This window comes from Crassostrea angulata, chromosome 2 (genome assembly GCF_025612915.1).
Source record: "Crassostrea angulata isolate pt1a10 chromosome 2, ASM2561291v2, whole genome shotgun sequence".
NCBI classification, from domain to species: Eukaryota; Metazoa; Mollusca; class Bivalvia; order Ostreida; family Ostreidae; genus Magallana; species Magallana angulata.
This window is the reverse complement of record NC_069112.1, coordinates 78174967-78183752: the sequence shown is the minus strand read 5'-3', so window position 1 is coordinate 78183752 and position 8786 is coordinate 78174967.

Here is an 8786-nt window from a genome sequence, read left to right as displayed (position 1 = left end):
CAGGTAAAATTGCAACATATGTTCATCATATGTTTAACATATTTTGAACATATGTTCTGAAACATATGTTCGCCATAAGAAAACGAGCACCATATGCTAACATATGTTCATAAACATATGTTTATCATATGTTTAGCATATATTAAACATATGTTTTTGATAACCATATGATTACCATATGTTTATAAATATATGTTAAACATATGTTGAACATATGTTAAATTCATTTTTGTGTTTACTCATTTTCTTTATCCTTTGGGATTATTTACACAACATGTATCACATATGTCTTATACATATTTGAAAATATGCCTTAATACTTTTTTTATTTTTTAATTCATTGTTGGTACAAATTCTCTTTCTGAATTACCCTCTTCAACTGATTACCCTGTTTTTACAACACTGAGTCTTTTGAAAATTGCATTAATTTTGCAGCTCCAGCTATCTGATGAAAAAAAAGACAGAGATAAAAATACATATCATTTTTATTATTGCAAAAATCATATAGACAAGTTTGTTATTCTCCTATGAATGGTTCTCACTCACTGCAGCTTTAAAAGTTTCTGAAAAAGAAACAGAGAGAATGTAACACTTTTTAAGATGGTTTACAATAAGTTTATAATTGCCTCAGTTGTTCCATTATTAAAATAAAAGTTTGAAGAGTATCAAGATCAAGTTGCAAATACAACATGAGTTAAGTTTTTTTCATTCTGTTCCTCAAGTAAATTGTGTTGAATACTTACATCATTGTAAGTTCTTGAGAAAGAGAGAGAGAGAGAGAGAGAGAGAGAGAGAGCGAGAGAGAGAGAGAGAGAAATAAATAACTATACCTGCATTAATCCCACTTTTTGTCCTACTTTTTTTTCGATGTGCTGTTTATCATTTCACAAGTCAAGTCTAAACTTCTGTCTAAAATGTTAATACAAATTCAAGTACCACCATCAGACCTTTTAAAATTTTGCAAATGAAGAAGTGGAAAACCATTAATATATATCCTGTTATTTTTACAAAGTGAGATTTTAAAATCTTACAAACAATCATTAGAACTATGAAAATTTTATAATTAGCATCAATCATACAGTCAGAACCATATTTAAATTTAATTACCATAACTTGTATAGCAAATGTTGTGCAGCCAGATATCTTTGAGCTCAAGAAGAATATCTGTATCCTGTATCTTTCATCACTTCATCGTCTTCAGACTGCATCCAAGAAATCTTACAAACCTCTGCACTACTACATCCATTTGCTACAAATTATAATACTCTGTCAAACAGTGTCACTCATTATTTGATATTAATTGAACCTAATTAACTTTACTACAATAATATTACAAGTTTAAAAAATATACATGTACATCATGCTGCAGTTTTGAAAGTGTAAGAAATTTTTATAATTATGTACTTACTTCTTCATAATCTCTGACACTGTGTTATTTGATGCCATCTGTGATGTGCCCACTAGTCACTGCATTCCTAAAATAGAAACACTTAAAAAAATTACACTATAAATATTGATAAAAAATTTTTTTTAATGAAAAATGATTTTGATTGATATAAATATTTCAATGAGAAGATATAAATCATTGTACAATTTGTGTTGACACAAAAAAATTCATTAGGAATTTCCCTGTGGGATTGTAAAGACTTTTTTTATATTAATAACTGATTTAAAACAGCAATAGAAGACATACTCGTTGCTTTGCAATGAGCTTTGCTCTAGTTTTGGGGCTACTTTCACTTGCGTCTGATCTAAATATATCTTTCAAATCCACATTTTTATGCTTGTTTACCATCAAACTTGTTAGGTCAAAATAAACTATAGCCAGTAAGCTGTTGAGTTGTAACTCTCTGTGAAGAATTTTACAGGCCTAACCTATTCTGAGATATTCTACATTCTGTCATTCGTAAACATGGTATTTACTTTATGATTTATTCACTGTATTTTTCAAACAATTTCAACATCCTTAGAGGTTCAATTATAGAGCTGTTTTTCAAAAGTTAAACAACAATGATGACCGTCGGTCGTTTAACTTACATTATTTTATACTGAAGGCTACAGTATGATTTTTCAATCCGAATTCTCCAGAAGAACACCACTACGTTACTATACAGCCCGTAGATTGACTCATTGCCACTATAAATAGGTAAATGAAAACGCATTCTTACCTTTTAAGTACAAGTTAAAATCCATCCTGCAGATTTATCCTCTGCCTCCGTGACGTAAAATTGACGTATGTTTATGAGCACTAAATTTAAAACCGATTAAGGCTTAAATACAGATTTGTTAACAAAACACTTCATATGAAAAAAATGCATGGCTAATGTTGATTATATAATTTGTTTATACACGTATTCATTACTACATATAAAAATTTTAGCCAACAAACATGTCTAATCAACATAACGCAACTTAAAAACATCTGCTGATCATATGTTTTAAAAAAACTCTCTTGCTTATCAGCTGGTATAAATACACGGCTAAAAATAAAGAAGTCTACGGGGTTTTGCATTTCAACAGACCCGTATGATAATGTTGAAAAATTGTGCAAGGTCTTCTGAGTGACTTCCAAATGGAGAAAAGATGTCAATATTTTCCATTATAAATCGTCCAAATGTGCTGCATGAATATTTTGGGATCAACAGACTATAGTCCCAATATATATAATCGGAAAATCAAACCAGGCAACGTCTAAAGCTCTCTATTCGGATCATATTGTGGGCAGATTTAAAATTTACAATATCTAATTATTTACCAAGTTACGCTTGTTCTTGTGCGCAGGTGGATTGAGTTGGTGAACACTTTCTTTACTTTTCTATTGGCCGTTGTTCCCATTGGATAGTATTATCGAATCAGATCATTTCTATTATTATAAATCCCGGTTACTTTTGATTTTGTTTCACTGTGGGTCCGGCGATTTTGTACACCAACACCTCGCACAAGGTATTTATTGTATTAATTTGTATAACATAACTTTTCTTAGTATCTACATAAAGTAAACTAAGATTATAATAAAGTTTAAAGCTTTATTTAAACCGTAACGAATTATTGTGTATAAATTGTATATATATTTATATGTGTTTATATTTATTTACAGAATCACCTTTTTGTACATATAAAACATCCTGAACACAGAACCGTGTCTTTATTATTTACTCGGTCACAAATGGCGTCGCCGGTATCTACAGTCAATGGTGATTCTTGTGTGAGGAAGAATGTCTACAAAATCCAGTGAGCAGTCATCGCTGAAAACAACTCACCTGTGAAAAGTCCGGAACGTACCGTTACCTCTTTTGTTAGAAATACCTTTAAACGCCGAACCATGACGACAAAGAAATTAAGACAACAAATAAAAACTCTACAAAAAGAACTCGATAAACGCATAGATGAGGACAACGAAGAATACAAATCCAAAACTACTTATCTAAAACCAGTCCGTAATGTGCAGAAATTCAGCGGAAATGAAGATAAAGACGATATTCATGTTGACGACTGGATAGAAGAAGTTGAACATGTCATCAAAAGTCACCGTATGAATAGAGAAGAAAGTACCGACTTCATATATTCAAATCTGACTGGATTGGCAAAAGAAGAAATCAAATATCGGCCATATGAAGAAAGAAGCAATCCAACAAAAGTGTTGCGTATTTTAAGTGAAACATTTGGAGACAAAGAAGGAATAACAGTCCTACAGAGAAATTTCTTTGAGCGAAAACAGATGGAAGGGGAGTCTTTACGAGAATACAGTTACGCTCTGATGAACCTCATCAAGAAAATTACGACGAAAAACACAGATATTATTCCAAACCCTGATTTGACCCTGTGTGAACAATTTGCGCAAAATGTGAATGATATCTCATTACGTAGAGAATTAAAACGACTTATTCGTCAACAGCCGGATATACATTTTTTGGACTTCCGGGACGAAGCAATATTGTTTTCAGAGGATGAAGAAAAGAACCGCTCAAAGTGCTCAACAGACAGACATACTACAGAAAAACAGGCCGCTGAATCTTCACAGAAGTCAGAGAAAACTACTCACGGAATTGACAAATACTTAGAAGTCATACAACGGCAGGAACAAAACATCGACAATCTTACAAAGTTACTTGAACGGCAAACTGTATCCAAATCCAAAGAACAATACCGAGTACCATATCCACAGTTAAACCGCCGCCGTTGCTATACATGTAAAAGCGAAAATCATATCCAAAGAAACTGTCCACGAAATCTCACTTCGGCAAATTACCAACAATCGGGAAAATAGATCCTGCTGATGAGCAGAGTCCGACATCAGTAGGAAATAAAGAGGACTCCACCTGTGTCAATCATATTATTGGTCAAAGCCCTACAGTTAAAATTAAAATGTTTGGTGTAGAAATTAACTGTTTATTAGACACTGGGTCTATGGTGACTACAATAACGGAAAGTTTTTATAGAAACAACATCGAAACACTCTGTAAGAATATAAAGAATGATGTGAAATTGAATTTAAAAGCAGCAAACGGAATTTCAATCCCTTATATCGGATACATAGAAGCTGATGTTGAATGTATGGGAAACGTTATAGAAGATCGCGGTATCCTGATAATTAAAGATACAGAAGATGGAATGACTCGGAAACGTAAACACAATATCCCGGGCATTTTAGGAATGAACATTATTGGACAGTGCAGAGACATTTTTATTCAAAAACATGGAAATTATTATCACGAGAAAGTATCTGAAATATCCTGCAATTCGAAAATTAAGTCAGCATTCCGAGTGTGTGATCAAGAGAACAGAACTGTGTTTGGTTTTGCTAAAGTGTCTGCGCGACATCCCGTTAGAGTCCCCGCAAGATCTGTGATCGTGATCAACGCTACTGGGCCGCCAATACCTGGAAATTACTCAGCCGTAGCAGAACCATTGTCGCATAGCGAGCACCTGAGTGACAGCATTGTTATAGTCCGGACATTCGTTCAAGTGATCAAGGGCCATTTCTATTTGCGGCTAGCGAACATAACTGATTCTGATGTCTGGATTTCACCTCGAACACGCATTGCTATATTATCAAAAGGAGAAGAAGTTATCAATGAAATTAGTGACCCTGTGCAATTTTCCAATTGTGGCACAGTACAGGAAATATTTGTGCAGTGTTATGTGACAGAATCTACTAACGAACGTTCCTGTGATCCAGAGTTCCGTATTCCTGTAAACTTGGACAAAGTTGACGCGACAGACCAAGAGAAACGAAGCATAGAATTACTATTTCACAGATATCATGACGTATTTTCAAAGTCGGATTTAGACACAGGATTTACAGATACGGTAAAACACAAAATAACGCTGACAGATGGAGTATCGGTCAATCTACCGTATCGACGCATTCCCCCGACGCAATTTGAGGAAGTTAAACAACATATTAGAGAGCTATTACATAGGGATATTATAAGAGAAAGTACCAGTGCGTATGCATCACCAATTGTTATCGTTCGCAAGAAGAATGGTGAATTACGTCTGTGCGTTGATTATCGGAAGTTAAACTCTAAGACAATCAAAGACGCATATCCTCTCCCCCGTGTTGAAGAATCATTTGATACACTGTGTGGTTCCCGTTATTTCTCGACCATGGATTTGACTTCAGGATATAACCAAGTTGCAGTAGAAGAGAACGACAAACACAAAACAGCATTTACTACACCATTTGGACTATACGAATTTAACACCATGCCGTTCGGTTTGTGTAACGCTCCTGCCACCTTTCAGAGACTTATGCAGCACTGTTTCCGTGATGAAGTTTTCCAGATACTCCTGGTATTCTTAGATGATATTATTGTGTTTTCACGGACTGTAGAAGAACAAATTCAGAGATTGGAAGTAGTATTTCAGAAACTTCGTCAGCATGGACTTAAATTAAAACCATCTAAATGTGATTTTTTCAAAGAGGAAGTAAAATACCTGGGGCACATAGTATCAAAGCATGGAATTAACACAGATCCTCTAAAAGTGCAAGCTGTGAGTGACTGGGCAACACCGTCAACACCAAAACAGTTACGTTCATTTCTTGGATTGGCGTCATATTTTAGACGTTTTATTCAGTCTTTTGCGAAAGTTGCAGCGCCATTGTACAATTTAATCAGAAAGTTTCCGAATGCATCTAAGAAGCTGTTCTGTGAAAAGTGGAATAGTGAATGTGAAAAATCATTTGTGTTATTAAAAGAATTACTTACCAGTGCACCAATTCTAGGATATGCCGATTACACAAAACCTTTTGTGCTTGAAGTCGATGCAAGTCTCAACGGTCTCGGAGCGGTACTTTCGCAACACCAAGATGGTCAATTACGTGTTATTGCGTACGCCAGCAGATCACTTCGTCCCAACGAACGGAATGTACAGAATTACAGTTCGCGACGTCTGGAACTTTTAGCATTGTATTGGAGTATTACCGACAAATTCCGGGATTATTTAGTGAACTCTTCTTTTACCGTTTATACCGACAATAATCCGCTTGTGTATCTACAGTCTTCTAAATTGAGTGCATACGAACAACGCTGGGTGTCACAGTTGGCTTTCTTCAACTTTGAAATCAAATATCGCAGTGGAAAACACAATTCGAATGCAGATGCTCTTTCACGTAAGTCAGTGAGTGAAGAAGGAATACTTACCTCATCAACCAGTCTAGGAAATCTCTGGTCGTCTGAAATTCCAAAAGATGTTATGTGTGTGCAACAGAGATTGTGTCAAGAATCATCCGATGTGATATGTGTTGAAATGCAATGTTCTCTTCGTCAATACAGTCAAAGTGATCTGAAACGCTTACAGTCTCAGGACAAAGACATTCATCAGTTTTTAAAGTTCTGGAAACAGGGGGTATATCCAAAGAAAGAAGAAAGGAAAAACTGTGAAAAGGCTGTGAATATTCTTCTCAGGCAGTGGAATCGTTTAAGTATGGATAACGGAATACTTTACAGAACTGTGTGTGATCCGGTTAATGGAGAAACCAAACAGTACGTTTTACCATCTTCACTGAAACTGGAAATTCTTAAACAGTGTCATGACAACCTTGGTCACCAGGGAATCGAAAGATCATTCAGTGTTATTAAAGACCGGTGTTATTGGCCTAGAATGTTTAGTGAGATCAAAGAATATTGCAAGAACTGTGAACGTTGTTGTGTAGCCAAATCAGAAAACCAACAGATTAGACCAGCTATGAACCACTTACTAGCAAACCGACCTCTGCAAATTCTAGCCATTGATTTCACAGTATTGGAACCATCTAAGGGTAAGGAAAATGTACTTGTGATGACAGATGTTTTTACCAAATTCACACAAGCAGTGGCCACCCGTGATCAGAAAGCTTCTACCGTTGCGTTGTGTTTGATTCAACAGTGGTTTCATCACTATGGTGTACCGGATAGAATTCATAGCGATCAGGGAAGAAACTTCGAGTCGGATATTATTAAACAACTCTGCAAAATCTACGACATACAAAAGTCAAGAACAACAGCTTACCATCCCGAAGGCAATGGACAGACGGAACGTTTTAACCGTACACTTCACGATTTACTCAGAACTCTACCACCACAGAAGAAGAAACTCTGGCCAGATCATTTATCTGATGTAACTTTTGCGTACAATGTGTCTCCAAATTCCAGCACTGGTTACAGTCCTTTCTATTTATTTTTCGGTCGTAAACCTAAAATTCCAGTCGATTTTATTGTGTCGTCAACAGTGTCGGATTCTGTCTCGGATAATGATGTGAATTACGATGAATTCATTCAAGAGCACAGAAATAATGCTAGTGAATTATTCCAGCATGCTAAAAGAAACCTGGAAAAAAATGCATCACAGAGGAAAGATCGCTTCGACGCAAAAATGGTGGATCATCCGATTGGTGTGGGTGACGAAGTTTTCATAAGAAACAGAGGTTTTACAGGAAGACACAAACTTCAAGACCTTTGGAGTACAACAAGATACCGTGTTCAAACAGCCAAAGACAGTGTGTATACAGTTGTTTCAGACACTGGACAGCAGCGTACCCTTAATAGACGTGATATCAAACGCGTACCGCCGAAATATATAAGCAGTGACAATTGCCATGCAGGTGACGTTAAGCCATCCTTATCTCTTCGTCGGAGTTTGCGATTACGCGATAAACAGAAGAGTATGTGGGATTAAGAATCATAGACTGTGAATGTGATACGTATATTGAACATTTGATTTATATATCATATTATGTTGATTAGTGTGTGTTTGAATTTTGATTTTTATCGAGACGATAAAATTCAAAGCAGGGGAGTATGTGGGCAGATTTAAAATTTACAATATCTAATTATTTACCAAGTTACGCTTGTTCTTGTGCGCAGGTGGATTGAGTTGGTGAACACTTTCTTTACTTTTCTATTGGCCGTTGTTCCCATTGGATAGTATTATCGAATCAGATCATTTCTATTATTATAAATCCCGGTTACTTTTGATTTTGTTTCACTGTGGGTCCGGCGATTTTGTACACCAACACCTCGCACAAGGTATTTATTGTATTAATTTGTATAACATAACTTTTCTTAGTATCTACATAAAGTAAACTAAGATTATAATAAAGTTTAAAGCTTTATTTAAACCGTAACGAATTATTGTGTATAAATTGTATATATATTTATATGTGTTTATATTTATTTACAGAATCACCTTTTTGTACATATAAAACATCCTGAACACAGAACCGTGTCTTTATTATTTACTCGGTCACAATATGTATATAATAGCTGCTGGAATTAACAACTGCTTAGTAATGCAAACGTAAA